The sequence below is a fragment of the Ambystoma mexicanum genome, chromosome 10 (genome assembly GCF_040938575.1).
Source record: "Ambystoma mexicanum isolate Mex_15411 chromosome 10, UKY_AmexF1_1, whole genome shotgun sequence".
Lineage (NCBI taxonomy): Eukaryota > Metazoa > Chordata > Amphibia > Caudata > Ambystomatidae > Ambystoma > Ambystoma mexicanum.
In genome coordinates, this window is record NC_090932.1 from 605,476,301 (window position 1) to 605,493,020 (window position 16,720).

Consider the following 16,720-nt stretch of genomic DNA (forward strand, 5'->3'; position numbering starts at 1 on the left):
ATGATAGCATGGCATTTTGTGATTCACTAAATAAAATGCTGCGGAAAGGTCTAGGAGAAGTAGTATGGCTACGTTTCCGTTGTCGATTCTGGCACCCATTTGGTTTTTATGGTCGAGGAGTGCCATTTCCGTGCCGTGTCCAGGTCTAGGCCCAAGAGATTGTTTCTAGATGTTCCTGAATATGGAGGTAGGCAGCGCGGGCAAGGATTTTCAAAAGAAAGGGGACTGTCGTAATTGGGTGGTAATTGGTTGGGATGCTTGGGTCAAGGGAAGGTTTTTTTTTTTAATTTTAGGAGCAAGAGGATCCACACCTCTTTCAGGTTCTTGGGGACTGTGCCTTGTGAAAAGGAATTATTGATGAGGGAGGTGATGAATGGGGCAGGGCATATGTCACCTTGACATCTGGAAGGTTTTAAACTGGTAATGATTTCGATTACCTCAGTTGTAGAGACTGGCCTAAATTCAAATGGAGGGGGGATTGGATTACTTATGGTTGGAAGCTTGGTGTTCGTGGCTGGCATAGTTAACTTGTCTTTTTTGTTAGCGATTTTAGTTTGGAGCATTGCTATTTTGTCCAGTAGTGCATGCTGTATGTTAGTGCACCATATTTCATCTTTCTGACAGATGGCTGGAGGGCTGGTAGGAGACTCTAGTTCCCTCAAGATGGTGAATAGTTCCTTACTGCCAGATTTGGCATTTGCTTTGTGCTCGTATATGGCCTTCTTTACTAGTAGTATAGCGTGTTTATATTTTTTGGCGGAGGAAATAAAAAGGAATCTATTATTTTTGGATGGTGAGGCGGCATGTTTGTTGGATCAGACAATCTTGAGGTCAGGTGTGAACCAGGAGTTCAGATGAGCTGTAGGTTTTGGTTTGAGTGGGGCAAAATGGCTTGGAGGATAGTAGTGTTATAGAGGTCTACCATGGTTGATGGGTTGGCCAAGGTGTGAATGCCTTCTGTGATAGGGCCTAGTAACGGAAGCAATTTTGTATGTTTGATGTTGCAGTGTTTCTTGTGAGAGTAGCTGGGGTTAGGTGCGGTGCCATTTTAGGTTGGGATTGTCTGGGAATGGTGAATGTGATGATGTTATGGTCCGACCAGGGGCAAGGGGAGCTGGCTGTAATGCTGGTAGGTACATTTAGGTCGGCAAGCCAGTCTAAAGTGTGCCCTTTGTCATGGGTAGCTTGTTCAATGTGTTGAGCAAGCCCTCGGCCATTGTGCTATGAATGATTGTGGCATTTGGATCAAGGCTATTGTGAAGGCTGAGGTTAAAGTCACCTAGAATGATGATTCTGGTAGATGAACCAGTTACTTCTTACCTTGTAACGTTCTTTCGATGGGATGCTCCTCCGACGTATTCCTTATCTTAGATATCTCCTTCCAGCTTTGCTGGCCTCGGAAAACTTTTCTCTAGAGGGCGCTGCGCGTCGACGTCCTCCGAGTCGATGTCCCTCGACAGCCGCCGTGTCAACGTCATCCTGCCTATAAAGGCCGCACGCAGCGTCCATTGCTCAGTTCCGTTTTGTAGCCCACAGTTTTTCTGTCTGGACTAGACTAATCACCCTGAAGGAGCGTAAGCTGCAACAACAAGGGAAGTAGTACTGCGGGGATGGATGGGAGGGTCGATAAGGAATACGTCGGAGGAACATCCCATCGAAAGAACGTTACAAGGTAAGAAGTAACTTGTTCTTCGAAGGGATTGGGTCCTCCGACGTATTCCTCATCTTAGATAGGCTCCCATAGCAGTATTCTGTTATTGGAGGTGGGAGTACTGACTTCATGCTTCCTTTTATTGATGAATAGAGTGCAATACTGCCCTTCCAAACCTAGTCTCTTGACTGGAGGAGGAATCCAAGTTGTAAAATCGTGTAAAGGTATGGACGGACGACCATGTGGCAGCCGCACATATGTCTTTAACCGGCACTCCTCTTTTGAGGGCCGATGAAGCCGCAATACCTCTGGTCGAATGAGCCCTAGGATTTTGAGGGTGCTCTTTTCCTGCCAGTTTATAACATTCCAAAATGGCTAGAATGATCCATCTGGAAATGGTCTGCTTAGTTATCGGCAACCCCAGCTGGTGACCTGCGTAGCCTACAAACAGCTGGTCTGCCTGTCTTATCCTAGCCAGTCTACTGATGTAAAAACTTAAAGCCCTTCTAGGGTCTAGCCTGTGTAACCTCTCCCTCTTTTCCCGGATGAGGAGGAGGATAGAAAGATGGCAGGGTAATCTTCTGAGTGATATGGAATTCAGAAACCACCTTTGGGAGGAAATTAGGCTTCACTTGCAGGACAACTTTGTCTTTGTGAAAGGTTGTATGTATGAGGGGGTTTACAAGAAAGAGCTTGTAACTCGCTCACCCTTCTAGCAGATGTAAGTGCTATTAATAAAACAGTTTTAAGGGTAAGAAATCTTAACGAACAAGAATGGAGTGGTTCGAAAGGTGTGCCCATCAGGAAAGTTAGAACTAAGTTTAAATCCCATAGGGGGACCTGGAATGGTCTTGGGGGATAAACGTTAGTTAACCCCTTTAGAAACTGTATTACCAAGGGTAACTTGAAATAGGATGGTTCTTCCGCAGTGCGCTTAAAGATGGATAGCGCTGCGAGATAGCCCTTAATGGTGCCAACTTGAAGGCCTGAATTCGCCAACTAGAGTAGGAAGGACAAAACCATTGGTGTACCACATGAAAAGGGGTCGATATTCTTTTCTCTACACCAGCTGCAAAATCTGTTCCAACGGCAGAGGTATAAAGACTTTGTTGCTGGCCTCCTTGCCTAAAGCAAAACCTCCATAACATCATCAGGGAGGTCCCAATCCTTGTACCTCAGCCTTTCAGAAGCCAAGCGTGAAGGTTGAGGGTTTTGATGTCTGGATGGAGAACCTGACCTCCCTTCTGTGAGAGTAGATTCTCTGAGTGGAAGTCGAATTGGAGGGCAGATGGACAAGTCTAGAAGGTCCGGGTACCACGTTCTCCTGGCCCAATCCGGGGCAATTAGGATCATGGTTTTCCGGAATCTTCTCAACCTCCTGATCATTTGAGGAATGACAGGGACCGGTGGGAACGCGTACAGAAGCGGAAACTCCCAGTCCACTATGAACGCGTCTCCCAGAGCTCCTCTCAGGGGAAATTCCCTTGAACAGAACAGATCACACTTCATGTTGACACTGGTGGCAAACAGATCCACCTGAGGGGTTCCCCAAAGGGCGAAGATCTCTTGCAGGACTTCCTGAGCTAGTTCCCACTCGTGGGAGACTGTGCTCTGCCTGTTCAGAGCGTCCGCTGTCAAGTTCTTCTCTCCGGCTAGGTGAACTGCCGATAGAGAGATCCCTTCTTTGATTGCCCAAAACCAGAGCTGCATCGCCTCTCTGCACAGGGGTAGTGTTCCTACGCCTCCTCTTTTGCTGAGGTAATGCATGGCCACTGTGTTGTCCGTCATTATCAGGACATTCTTCCCTTGTACAGCTAGCAGGAACGCCTTCCTCGCAAGTCTGATGGCCTTCAGCTCTAACAGGTTGATGTGTAGTCTGGACTCCGATGGAGACCAACGACTGCTGATGGTCAAGTCATTGGCGTGGGTTCCCCACCCCGTGAGTGAGGCATCCGTGACTACTGTTATCTCCGGCCAGGGTTGCCAAAACTGTTCTCCTTTCAGAATGTTCTCCTGACAGGCCCACCACTGAAGGTCTCGAGCCACCCTATCGGGAACCTGAAGAAGATCTGTCATTCTTCCTGAGAATTGTGACCACTGAGTCCTCAGTGCCCACTGGAGGGATCTCATTCTCAGGCGAGCCTCTGGCACTAGGAAAATGCAGGATGCCATGAGGCCTAGCAACCTCAAAAAGTCGAAGGCTGGGAGACGTTGGGCATTTTGGAACTTGGTAACCATCTGTAGAATATATTGAGCCCTCACCTCTGGTGGCAAGGCTTTTCCCAGGGAAGTGTCCAGGATCGCTCTGATGAACTGGAGTCTCTGCGATGGTATCATTTGTGATTTTTTTTAAATTGAGGGAGAAGCCCAGTCTGTGAAGGGAGTGGCAAACGTGATTTAGCTGGATCTGAGCTTGTTCCGAAGATACAGCCCTGATCAGCCAATCGTCCAGCTAGGGGTAGACTTGAATCCCTTCCCTCCTTAGACTTGCAGCCACTACCGACATTAACTTAGTGAAGACCCTCGGGGCGGAGGTCAGCCCAAATGGCAGCACTCGAAATTGATAATGAGAGTTGCCAATTGCGAACCTCAGGTATTTCCTGTGCTTGAGATGGATAGGCACATGGAAATAAGCGTCCTGAAGGTCCAGAGATACCAACCAGTCCTGGAACTGAAGGGCCTGAAGGATCTGAGAAACAGTTACCATCTTGAATTTGTCTTTTCTGAGGAATTTGTTCAATTCTCGCAAGTCCAAGATGGGTCTCAGTCCTCCGTCTTTCTTTGGAATGAGAAAGTAAGGGGAGTACCAGCCCTTGTTCCTCTCCGCTACAGGTACCGGTTCTATGGCACCTTTCTCTAGCAGGTCTAAAATTTCCTGCAAGAGGACCGGATCTGGAGCTTTCTGAGAGCTGATCCCCGGTGGACGACTCTGAGGTATGCGTAGGAGAGGCAGGCAGTAACCTTGGGCAACTGTTTCCAATGCCCAAGCATCTGACGTGATAGCCTGCCATTACGCCAGATGTTGTTAACCTGCCTCCTACAGGTGTCTTGTGAGGGAAGTCCTCAGAGTGGTTTTGCGGCGGCTGATGCAGATGCCGATGGTAAAGAGGCACCTACTGTTGCTGCGGCTTTTGAATATCTACCCCGTCCAACTCGGGTAGTTCTTCTTTGTCCCCTTTGAGCCGGTCGTCCTCTACCTCTTCCGAATGCGTAGTAGAAGCGAAAGGACTTGCCCCTCGCAGAGGTTCCTGTGGGACGAAAAGGTGTCTGAAGGATTGCAGCGCCTAGGGATTTTGCTGCTGCCTTTGATGTTTGCAGTTTTTCTAAACTGTCATCCGCCTTTTTCCCAAACAAAGAAGAGCCATCGAATGGCATGTTCAAGAGCCTGGCTTGCACATCTGGGGCAAAACCAAACTTTCTCAACCAAGCGAATCTCCTGGTTGTTGTACTTGCCGCCATTGCTCTGCTGATACTGTCAGCCGAATCAGTCCCGTCTGGAGGGATTCGCACATAGCGTCTTTACCGTCCTGTATGATATTTAGGAACGCCTCCCTTTCTTCTCCCTCCGGGATGCAGTCAGCCGCTGTAGAAGCACACTCCCAAAGTGTATGGCTGAATCTAGCAAGGGTGCAAGTAGCATTAACAGATTTTAACGCCATGCTACATGCCGAAAAAACTTTTTTTGCCATAGCATCATATTTCTTATCGTCCCTGTCCTGTGGGACGGTAGGGTAAGCAGTCTTGACATCAGTGGAAGATGCTGCCTGTACCACCAGACTTTCTGGGGATGGGTGTTTTGACAAAAACTCCGGGTCTGCAGAAGATACCCTGTATTTAGTAGACATTTTTTTTTTATTTACTGCCGGGACGACATCTGGGGTTTCCCAGTTCGTCATGATTTTCCTCTGAAGAGCTTTATGAAAGGGCACTACAGGATCCTCCTGTGGACCTTTATAAAGAATATCCATGAGGTCATCTTGTTGGAAAGCCTGTGAAGGTGTTGACCACCCCATAAATTCTGTGATCCTGGCCATTAAGGCTCTATTATAGGGGGGTTTCAGCATGCTCCCCCGGGTCTGGCCTAGCGAACTCCACCTCAGGGGAAGTGTCTAACCCACTTGCCTCATGTAAGGAATCATGGAGATCCTTTAACCTGCGTTCTTCTGAGGATAGCTCCTCGAACTGGGGTTGCAGGTCCCTGCAACTCAAATGTGTCTTCCTGTTCAGATAGTTCTCCCTCTTCCATAATTGAGGACATAGTTCTCAATTGTTCTGAACTCACAAAGGGTGTGAAACCCATCTCCAAGGCAGAGGGTGCCAAACTTGTTGTAATTGGCCTCGAAACGTCGATGTCGTCGACGCCGAAGGCTTCGGGCGTGGCGTCGAAAACAAAGGCGGAGGCCTCGAGGACCTCGATAGAATTGAGATTCTGCTCGAGGAAGTCGACAATCTCAACGCCATCGAGGACCTGGGGATAGCCACTGGGTGCGTCGCAACCGTGACTTTCCTTGGCGTCGACGCCGGTGATGAAGATGTCGTCGAGTCGACAGACTCGTGTGTCAAAGGTCCCTTCGACAACGGCATCGAAGACTCCGACCTCGGCGTCGACTGAAACCTTCATCGACGGCGTCGCCGGAACCTTCGAAGAAGGTTTCGAGGTCATAGCTTTACTCGAGGGTTCGTGACGCGCTCGAGAAGCTTCCTTCGCCGGGTACTGCGACTCGCAGCGTTTTTTACCTTTGGGTCTTCCGACCAGAGCATCGCTCTCGGCAGTCTTCGAGGGGGTTGAAGCCGCTTTCTCGAAGAAGCTCATCATATTTTTGCGGAATTCCTCCCATTCAGCCCGGGAACTATGTTTCGTGGGGCAAGGGATTCTCTTAGGAGAAACAGAGGAAGAGGAGGATGGAGAAGGGGATCTTCGACGTCTCCTCTTCGAGTGCTTCGATCTCGAGGAGTGATGGGACCCACTCGAGACCTGGAGCGCAAATGGTGACGAGGAGACTAATGTCTCGACTTCGTCGAGGAAGAAGAAGGTTTTGAAGTCTTACCTTTCTCCATTTCCCCCTAAGCTCCTTCAGGGCCTTAGCTGTCATGGACATATAGTCCTCGCACTCCGAACAATGGTGTTCAGCTCCCAAACACCACAGACAAACTCTGTGAGGGTCAGTCAGTGACATCTATTTCCCACAGTCTCAGCATTTTATGAAGCCGGACCGAGGGGTTGTCGGCTCCGACGAGGAAGCCATCGAGTATGGATCGACTATCTCGAGGTAAATAGGATAAATTCTCTCCGAAACTGAGCAACGATATTCCGAGGCACTGAGTAAGCGCAGAAAAACGGAACTGAGCAACGGACGCTGCGCGCGGCCTTTATAGGCAGGATGACGTCGACACGGCGGCTGTCGAGGGACATCGACTCGGAGGACGTCGACGCGCAGCACCCTCTAGAGAAAAATTTTCCAAGGCCAGCAAAGCTGGAAGGAGATATCGAATATAAGGAATACGTCGGAGGACACAATCCCTTCGAAGGGTTTGTGTCTTTTGAGACTAGGAGGGTAATGTCCTTGTCGAAGGTTTGGAGTGGGCCTGGTGGTCTGTATATGATGTGCATGATGGTGGTCGCTGTATTAGGGAAGGATAGTTTGAGAGAAGTTCCCCCGAGGGGAAGGCTTGGTTGGGTGAATCTCTGATTAATAGGTCAGATTTAGCGATCATTTGGAGGAGGTTCTCTCTCACCTGAATATTGTCCCTCAAGGATGGCGAACGAGAGTGCAGGGCCTGCTGCAGGGTGCAGCCATGTTTCTGTGACCACTAGGTTAAGTTGGTTTGTGGTTATTAGGTCAGATATGACAAAGGCATGGGCTAGAAGTGATCTAGCGTTGATAAGACAGTTCTTGATGGCTGTTTTGCTACTGGTGGTAGTCTGTCTTTCGGGGCGGCTTGTGATGGGGAGTTAACACTAAGGCTGGATGCAGCATTAGGCTGTGTAGGATTGCTAAGCATTTGAAGGGTGTCGATGAGGCTAGGAATCACATTAGGCTTGGATGACATAATATGCTGTTGGTCCCATTTACTGGGTCTGGGCAGGACATTTGACTCAGCGAGAGCAGAGCACAAATGGTCATGCTCAGTGGGGCTAGGCAGCACATATGACTCAGGATGGCTAGACAAAGCATTGGGCTCAGCAGGGGCTATGGGCAATTGTTGACAGTCCACACTGGGCAACATGTTAGGATCAGCCAGGCTGGGCAACCCAATTGATTCAATAGAGCTAGGTCTCGTTGACTGAGCAGGGCCAGACAAATCAATTTGGCAGGGCTAGATGCAATCAGATTAGCAAAGCTAAAGTAGTCATAAGGCTGCCAGTAGTCATTTTTCTCAGTGCTATATTGCCGTAAATAAAGAAGTATTTTTATAACGGATTGTCCAAGTGTGATCCTTGACTATGCATTGTGTGTACTCACTGGGTAGCCCCTTAACACCTCTCGAGACAGTCTAGACCACTCATCCACCTCCCTTAAACTGGTTTGGCTACATCTCCCAGGGTTGTCCCAGTCACTATATCAGGTTGGCCTTCTATGCATCTGTCCACCAGGCCAGAGTATATACAATCAGTCCCAATAACCAGTGCAGACAACAGCCCATTTGGCCGCAAACCAATACCCTCTGAAGCTGCTCCTGCGGCCATCTCTGCAGGCTCTAAAACTGGGCTGGTCAGAGTCCGATTCCTTATTGCGATCTCTTGTCAGGGGCCCGCTTACTCGCATATGAAAGTGTGCGTTCGTTCATGCATGCAGAATTTGTGCTGACCAACCCATCCGGAAGTGAACCTGGACTTTTCCTGCTGGTGACCGCACTTACTCGCTAGAAAGTGAAATTGCAAAGTTTAGAGGTGAAACTATATACTGAATTACTTCTTTGAGGTGCATTGGCCCCCTCAAGGACTTTTTCAGGCTCTTCTATTTCATAGGGCCCAGTGTGCATCATGCTCAACTCCATTGACTAATATTGCGCTGCTGATTTCCATTAGGGAGAAAGATAAACACTGTTTGATGTAATTTATTTGCAGAGGCCCGTTAGCCTCTGGAAAAGACGGTTTGTGCATTGCTGATACTGAACTACATTTCATGATGATGTTTATCACTAATTTGTATTTGTATGTTACTTACATGGACATTTGGTAGTTTCCTATGTACAGCTATTATAAAGAAGAACAAGTTACTCTCTTACCTGGTAACGTTCTTTCGATGGGATGGTCCGATGACGTATTCCATATCTAGGACAGTAATCACCACAGCTGTGCTGCTTTGGAATATCTTTCGGCGTCTGCGTCGATACGGCGCCCTCGAGGACCTCCTCCGACGGCCGACGTCACTGGATGTTATAAGTAGGACGCACGTATCCTCAGTTGTAGTTATTTCCCCAGAACGTGTGGCACCAGTCTTCTGCCAGTCTGACCACACAAAGCCTTGCGGAAACGTAAGCTGCAATCGCATAAGAAATTCTGTAGCGGGAAAGGCAGGGAGCGAGCGATATGGAATATGTCGTCGGACCATCCCATCGAAAGACCGTTACCAGGTAAGAGTAACTTGTTCTTCGAGGGGATTGGGTCTTCCAAAACATATTCCATATCTATGACAGACTCCCAAAGCAGTACCAATGCAAGGAAGTGGGAAAAGAATTTAGCAAAAGAAATTTAGAATGTCCAATCAAATTGCGGCGCAAAGAACCGCCTTGCCAAAGGCCAGATCCTGCCCACGGATGGAAGCGAGGGAGTAGTGACGAACAAAAGTATGGACCGAAGCCCAGGTGGCTGCGTCACAGATGTTACGAATAGGAACACCCCTCTGTAAGGCAGTAGAGGCAGCCAAACCCCTGGTAGAATGGGCCCGCAAGCCGACCAGTGGGTCCTTACCCGCCAAGCGGTAACACTCAGAAATAGCCAGAATAATCCAGCGAGACAAAGTCTGCTTAGTCACAGCTTGTCCCAAACGCTTACCAGCGTAACCAATGAAGAGCTGATCATCCACTCTGACCCGGGACATGGGTGAAATATAAAAGCTTAAAGCTCTCCTAGGATCGAGCCTATGGAGCCTCTCAGCTTCCTTACCAGGATGTGGAGGAGGATGAAATGCCGGAAGAAAAACCTTCTGGCATAAATGAAATTCCGACACCACATTCGGAAGAAACGAAGGACAAACTCTAAGGACAACCCTGTCCTTATGAAATACAGTGAAGGGTGGCTTAACTGAAAGTGCCTGTAACTCACTCTGCGAGCGGAAGTGACCGCAACCAAAAATACAGTTTTAAGAGTTAACAGTCTCAAAGGGCAAGAATGCAAACGCTCAAATGGAGCACCCATCAGAAACTTTAGGATAAGGTTCAAATCCCAACCGGGCACCTGGAAAGGTGACGGAGGGAACACGTTAGTGAGCCCTTTTAGAAACTAAGAAATTAAAGGAATTAAAGGAATTTTAAAGTAAGAACACTCTTCAGACGAGTGCTTAAATATGGACAGCGCCGCCAGGTAACCTTTAACCGTACCCACTTGCAAGCCCCTGCGGGCTAAAGAAAGCAAAAAAGACAGAACCACAGGAATGTCACGTGCAAAAGGATCCACATTCTTAACCCTGCACCAGTCGCAGAACTTTCGCCAACGGTACAGGGACTTAGTTGCGGGCCTTCTGGCCGAAAGCAACACCTCCATCACGTCTTCAGGGAGGTCCAAATCCTTATACCTCAACCTTTCAGAAGCCAAGCGTGAAGGCTGAGGGATCTGACCTCTGGATGGAGAACCTGACCCCCCTCCCGTGAGTAGATCGTCTCTGTAGGGAAGACGACGTGGAGGGCAGATGGACAAGTCGAGAAGGTCCGGGTACCACGTCCTCCGGGCCCGCGCTGGAGCAATGAGGATCATCCGGAAACCGAACATTCGAAACCTCCGCAGCACTTGCGGGATGACGGGGACTGGAGGAAACGCGTACAGCAGTGGGAAAGATCACTCCACCACGAACGTGTCTCCTAAGGCTCCTTTCGGAGGAAATTCCCGCAAGCAGAACCTTTCGCACTTCCGGTTGACACTGGAGGCGAAGAGATCCACTTGAGGGGTCCTCCAAAGGGTGAAGATCTCCAGGAGAATCTCCTGAGCCAACTCCCACTCGTGAGAGATCGCGCTCTGCCTGCTCAGAGTGTCCGCCGTCTTGTTTTCGTCTCCGGCCAGATGAACTGCCGAGATCCAAACTTCCTACTGGATTGCCCAGAACCAGAGCTACATCGCCTCCTGCACAGAGGAAGTGACCCTGCGCCCCCCCCCCCTTTTTGTTGAGGTAGTGCATGGCCACTGTGCGGCCGTCAGGATCAGGACATTCTTTCCTTGCACAGTCGGCAGAAAAGCTGACGGTCAGCTCGTTGGCATGAGCTCCCCATCCCGTGAGGGATGCGTCCATCACGATCCTCACCTCCGGCCAGGGTAGCCAAAAGGGAGCCCCCTTCATCAGATTGCCTTCGACGGCTGTTAAGACGGATTTCTGAACTCTGTCCGGGAGGGGCAGAGGTTCAGAAGGCCAGCCCATTTTCTTTGAACAGGGTAACCTCTGGACAAGCCAGACCAATCAGGGTAGCGATCGCGGCGGTCAAGACTAGGTCTCTAGAGGGGTGAGGGTGACTGAAAGCCCGCAATGAGCACACACAGCAAGGACACTTACAGATTACTCCAAACAGGTGTTATATTAAAAATATAGACACATTTATTCCAAGGCCTTTGCAACAATGACCGTAGCGAGAAATCACAATAAAACTCAAGTAAACCAACACATACCAAACCAATACAATATATATACAAATACAAACGAGTCTAATGAGTTAGACGCACAAAATGTGTAGACCACCTAGATGGGGAGGAAAACAGGCAGTGCGAATAATAAATAGACCCAGTCCGCCTTCAGAGGCACCCAACTAAAAGGAAGTCCAAGCCCTACGAAGAGTGGAAACTTGTGCTCAAAAGTACCTGCACACGCTGGTGCCAACGGGCAAAAAGGGGAGTCTCTTTGAGGGAATCAGGCAGTTTAGTTCGGTGAACAAATGAAGATGAACCGAGCTCCGCGACTCAAGCGCAGCCTCCACTGTGGGCAGAAGCAGAGCGCGAGTACGGAAAGGCGTGCTGTTTGACACAGCGGGGAAAAGCTATGGGATCCTGCAGGAGGGCGACCAGTTCCTAGCTATGCTAGTCACCGGTCCCCGATGCAAGCAGACCCAGGCTTCTCCGCGTCAGTTTCAGTGCTGGCAGGTTCAGATAGGAGCAGGGGACGTCTCGTCGTGTAGATTCCGCAGCAGCAGAAGTTGAGTTGAGGGCGTCCCAAACGCAGTGAACCTGCAGTTTGTTACCACAGCAGGGCAACGGAGCGGCCGTGTGCATCTCAGCCAAATGTACACTACTCACTTCAGACCTGGGAATGCCAAGTGTACGAATCGTGTGAGAGTGACAAGAACTCGAAATACAACACAACCTGACAGCGGTTACAGAGCAGGACTCCTGGGTAGGCTGGTCAGTCTGCTGGATGGCCCAGAGACACTTCCGAAGGCTTACGTGCAGGAGATGGTGAAGGTGCCGAGAATAGCTGTCCCCGCTATTCCAAGGGTCGAAGTACCAGTACAGGCCTTCTTGTTCGATTCGAGGTAGAAAGGGTTTCACAAAGCGACAGCAGTGCAAAGGAGCAGTCCTTTAGCGGGTCACCAGCGATTCCTTGGCTCAGCCTCGTGTTATCCACGATTCCCTTCGCGCCAAAACGGAGAAGACCCAATGGGAGATTTGCTCACAAAACACTCACACCATACGTGGACCTATCACGGGCCACGGTGGTCCCAGGCATTCATACCACACTAGACTCTCTGGCACCCAGGATGTGTATTGGGACCAGACATCCCAGCCCACATCCTGGAGGCACACACAAGGCCTGTAGAAGCCCGTGAAAGCATCTGTGTTTCGCAGGAAAGTACATGCCCAAATAAGGAAGGCCCCGGGTCGGCTCGACCTGGGGAACGTGAAGGGGGCAAGCCGGTCAGCGGACAGGACAAAGCCTCGTGGTCTGGCCATTTTGGGAGCCAGGCCACCATTTTGGGCTAAGCGCGAGAAACGCGCTTAAAACGCCAAAAGGAGCTCAAAAACACAAGAAACGATCGCTGCCACCAGTCCCGTCCGTGATTCACTTGCACCGATCATTTACAATCCAAAAAGAGTATCTAGGGCCTGTAGAAGACTAGAGACCCAAGAGAGCAGTAACTTAGCTTACAGTGCCCTCTTTTGTCATGTTGCGCGAAAGCTGCAGCATGATAAAGAAACTACTGAAAACAACGTTTCCCGGTACTGACTGTCTTAAGGGCATGTCCGTTTCCCCGTAAGAATGGAGCGAAAGCCCAGAGGAGTGCAGCAGAAGGCTGCACTTCTCTGGCAAAGTCTAGATCCTGGTGAAAACAACAGCAAAAAGTTTAGGGGTTGCCACATGGAAGGAAAATTACCCACAATTAAGAAATCTTTCCTAACAACGGCCCAACACAGAAGATCCTGGGCGACCGAGGACGGCACCTGAACAGGGTCTGACATCCTGCCGGAGGATTGAGACCACTGGAGCTTGAGTGCCCATTGCAAAGATCTCATCCGCAACCTGGCCTCTGGCACCAGAAGAATGCATGCTGCCATGAGGCCGAGCAATCTCAAGAACTCCAACGCTGGGAGACTCTGGGCAAGTTGAAACTTGTGCACCATCTGCTGAATGTGATGAGCCCTCACCTGGGGAGGAAAACACTGGCCCAGGGATGTGTCGAGCACTGTTCCGATGTACTGGAGCCTCTGAGTTGGTGTGAAATGGGACTTCAAGTCGAGGGAGAAGCCCAGCTTGTGGAGGGAGTGGAAGGTGACTGACAGATGATCCAGGACTTGCTTGGGAGAGAGCGCCCTGATCAACCAATCGTCCAGGTAGGGGTAGACGTGAATCCCCCCCCTTTCCTGAGATGTGCTGCCACCACTACCATGAGCTTGGTGAATACACGCGGGGCAGAGGTCAATCCGAACGGCAGGACCCGAAACTGAAAGTGCGAGTTGCCAACAGCGAACCTCAGGTACTTCTTGTGCTTTCGATGGATCAGCACATGAAAATAAGCGTCCTTGAGGTCGAGAGACACCAACCAGTCCTGAAGTTGAAGGGCCTGGAGGACTTGAGAGAGAATAACCATCTTGAACTTGTCCTTCCTGGGGAGTTTGTTCAAACCGCGCAAGTCCATGATGGGTCTCAATCCCCCGTATTTCTTGGAAATCAACCTGCGTATTACGGTGCTCGCCGCCATGGACCGGCTGACGCAATCTGCTATGTCCAAACCCAACTGAAAGGCCTCACATGGCATCCTTGCCATCCTGAACCATGGCAAGTAAACCATCCCGTTCACCCCTTCGGGAATATGTTCAGCCGCTAAGGAAACAGTTCCACAGAGTGTGCGTGAAACGTGACAAGGCACATACGGAGTTGGCCGACTGAAGCGCCATACCCCCTGAAGAAAACACTTTCTTCGCCCAACCATCAAAACGCTTGTCGTCCCTATCAGGAGGGAAGGTAAGATACGACGCCTGCTTTGCTGGGGCCGTAGCCGCCTGCACCACCAAACTCTGTTCTCTTTCTGAAGAAAATCCCCTGGGGGAGCAGACCACCCCAAGTACTCGGTGACCCTAGACATAAGGCACTGGTATGAGGAGTTGGCATGAGTGCCAGGCTCTGGCCTACAAAACTCCACCTGCGGAGAGGTGTCCAGACCACTGGCGTCGTGCAGGGACTGATGCAGGTCCTCAATTTGGCTATGGCACGAGAGAATCTCATCTGGCACCGTATCAGGAACCATGCCATCATCAGAGCCCTCATCCACCTCTGAAATGTACTCAAGATGGCGGTAAGAGGGCACAGAACGGGGAAACAAAGCCATGCTTGACCTTGGCCAGAGCCTTTCTAGGGGGTTCCACCATGCCCCGGGGTACCCCCCTCGAAACAGCCTCAAATAGTGTCGAGGGAATCAGCGTCGACGCCGAACGTGGCACCGACAGCATCGACACAGGCCTCGAGGGCGGAGCCCCGAGCGTGTCCCTCGACAGCCTGGGCGCAAAAGTCCATTGACGACCTCGGCACCACAGGCGTCAACGTCTTCCTCGAAGACATCACAGGTCGAGGACCGGGACCTGGAACGGGCATGACAAGAACGATTCCCCTTGTCCGAACGGGACCTTTCCCGCAAATCGTGCCGACCACCCGAGCCCAAAGGCGTGAGAGCAGTGTCTCTCGCCCGATCACGACCGACCCCACTCGGAGGCGCGGACGGACCAGTGCCCTGCAATTCGAGAATCGTTAGCATTTTCTTACCGAAGGAAGCCCATTCCTCCGGCGTCGCATGCTTGGTGGGATAAGCGACCCGCCGACGGGCAGAGTCCTCGGATGAGGACGGGGCAGGCGACCGATGCCGGCGCTTCCGGGAGTGCCTCGAAGTTGCAGAGGAGTGGCGGGACCTACTCCGGGACCGAGACCCACTTGACTTCCGACAACGATGCGGAGAGTCGCCCCTCGAATCGTCCGTCGAAAGCCCCGCAGACCTCGACAGCCGTGGCTTGGACACCTTACCTACCGACAGTTTCTTCTTGCGCTCCCGCAAGGCTTTGGACATAAGCGATTGGCAGTCGACTCAATCATCCGTGTTATGGGCCTCCCCAAGGCACCAGAGGCAGGCGTCGTGCAAGTCCGTCACCGACATCTTGGGCCCACAGTCCCCGCACTTCTTAAAGCCCGGACGCGGGGTGGAAGACGAGGTAGACATCATGAAGGATAACTTCACAAACTAACAGGTTCGAAGAACCGAGAAATAAACTCCAAAAAGTAGAGGCGCGCCGAGATCTCCGAAGCGAACACGTTTGCGGAAAAAACGGAACTGAGGCTACGGGCGTCGTGCGTCCTACTTACAACATCCAGTGACGTCGGCCGTCTGAGGAGGTCCTCGAGGGCGGTGTATCGACGTCATCGACGCAGGATGCAGAAAGATTTTCCGAAGCAGCACAGCTGTGGTGATTACTGTCATAGATATGGAATACGTCAGAGGACCCAATCCCCTCAAATACACTTTTACAGATCTATTGTGTGGGCCTTCTCAAATTGTTTACTGCACCTTTGACAATATAATTTGTCCTAGGATACCTTGACTGATCAGATTGCAGAATCTTAAAGGACACAGCATATAAACCAGATAGATTGAAATATATGGGTCCAAAAAGAAGGCCTGTGAAAAATGTCCCCAAAAATGTACCAGTTGGGTGGAAAGATGGAGCAGAAACCATTCCTGGAGAGTAGCTTTTGTAAGCAGCAGAAGATCTGCTGGATCAAGAGAATCAACTGAAACAGAAGTCCTCTGGTCGGACAGGGACTGAGCATTTCCTCCAGAAGAATCACGTGTAGTAAAGCATCCAGGAATGAGTCCTCCAAATAGTCTTGGTTCAGCTACTTCAGGGTCAAGTCCTCTAGTCAACTGAAAAACTGCTCATTGTCTTTCCGGGACCCAGCTGGGTTTGTGCCCAGCCCTCCAAGCATCACTTGTCAAAGTTTTTTCAAGCACCCAATTGGAAGAAGCGAGCCAAATGCGAACTAAATATTCACGTTAATCTGCAAGGGCAAACCGAGAGATGTTGAGTGACGTGTCTTACAAACCTGCCCAGCTGAATTTTGACCCATAGCTTTCAAAGCCTTTCCTCAATGAATGTGGTCTGAGTTCACATCAGCAAAACTGTCAGAATAGCCATTCTGGCCATAGAACATGTGCAAGAACCGTAAAGTAATAGGCCAGGTCAAAGGACTTCAACTCTTGGCAACCAATTTGCCCGTTTAAGGGGGAGGGGAGAGACTGGCAACCAGCATGTTACAAATGCTACAAAGTAGAGCACCTAGTCAAATGTACACAGCTGCCACCAACCTAATGGCTATTTGGCGAGAACAAACGCCAAGGCAAAAATCTGCCACTTTATATTACCAATGCCCAGGTAGCTCTATGGCC

The 16,720-nt window shown here is 50.3% G+C and overlaps 1 protein-coding gene across 1 annotated transcript in view; it reads right to left on the reverse strand.

Moving 5' to 3' along the window:
- CUL3 (cullin 3) overlaps positions 1-16,720 on the reverse strand; it is a 1,420,631-nt gene that overhangs the window by 873,005 nt on the left and 530,906 nt on the right. The window lies entirely within an intron of this gene.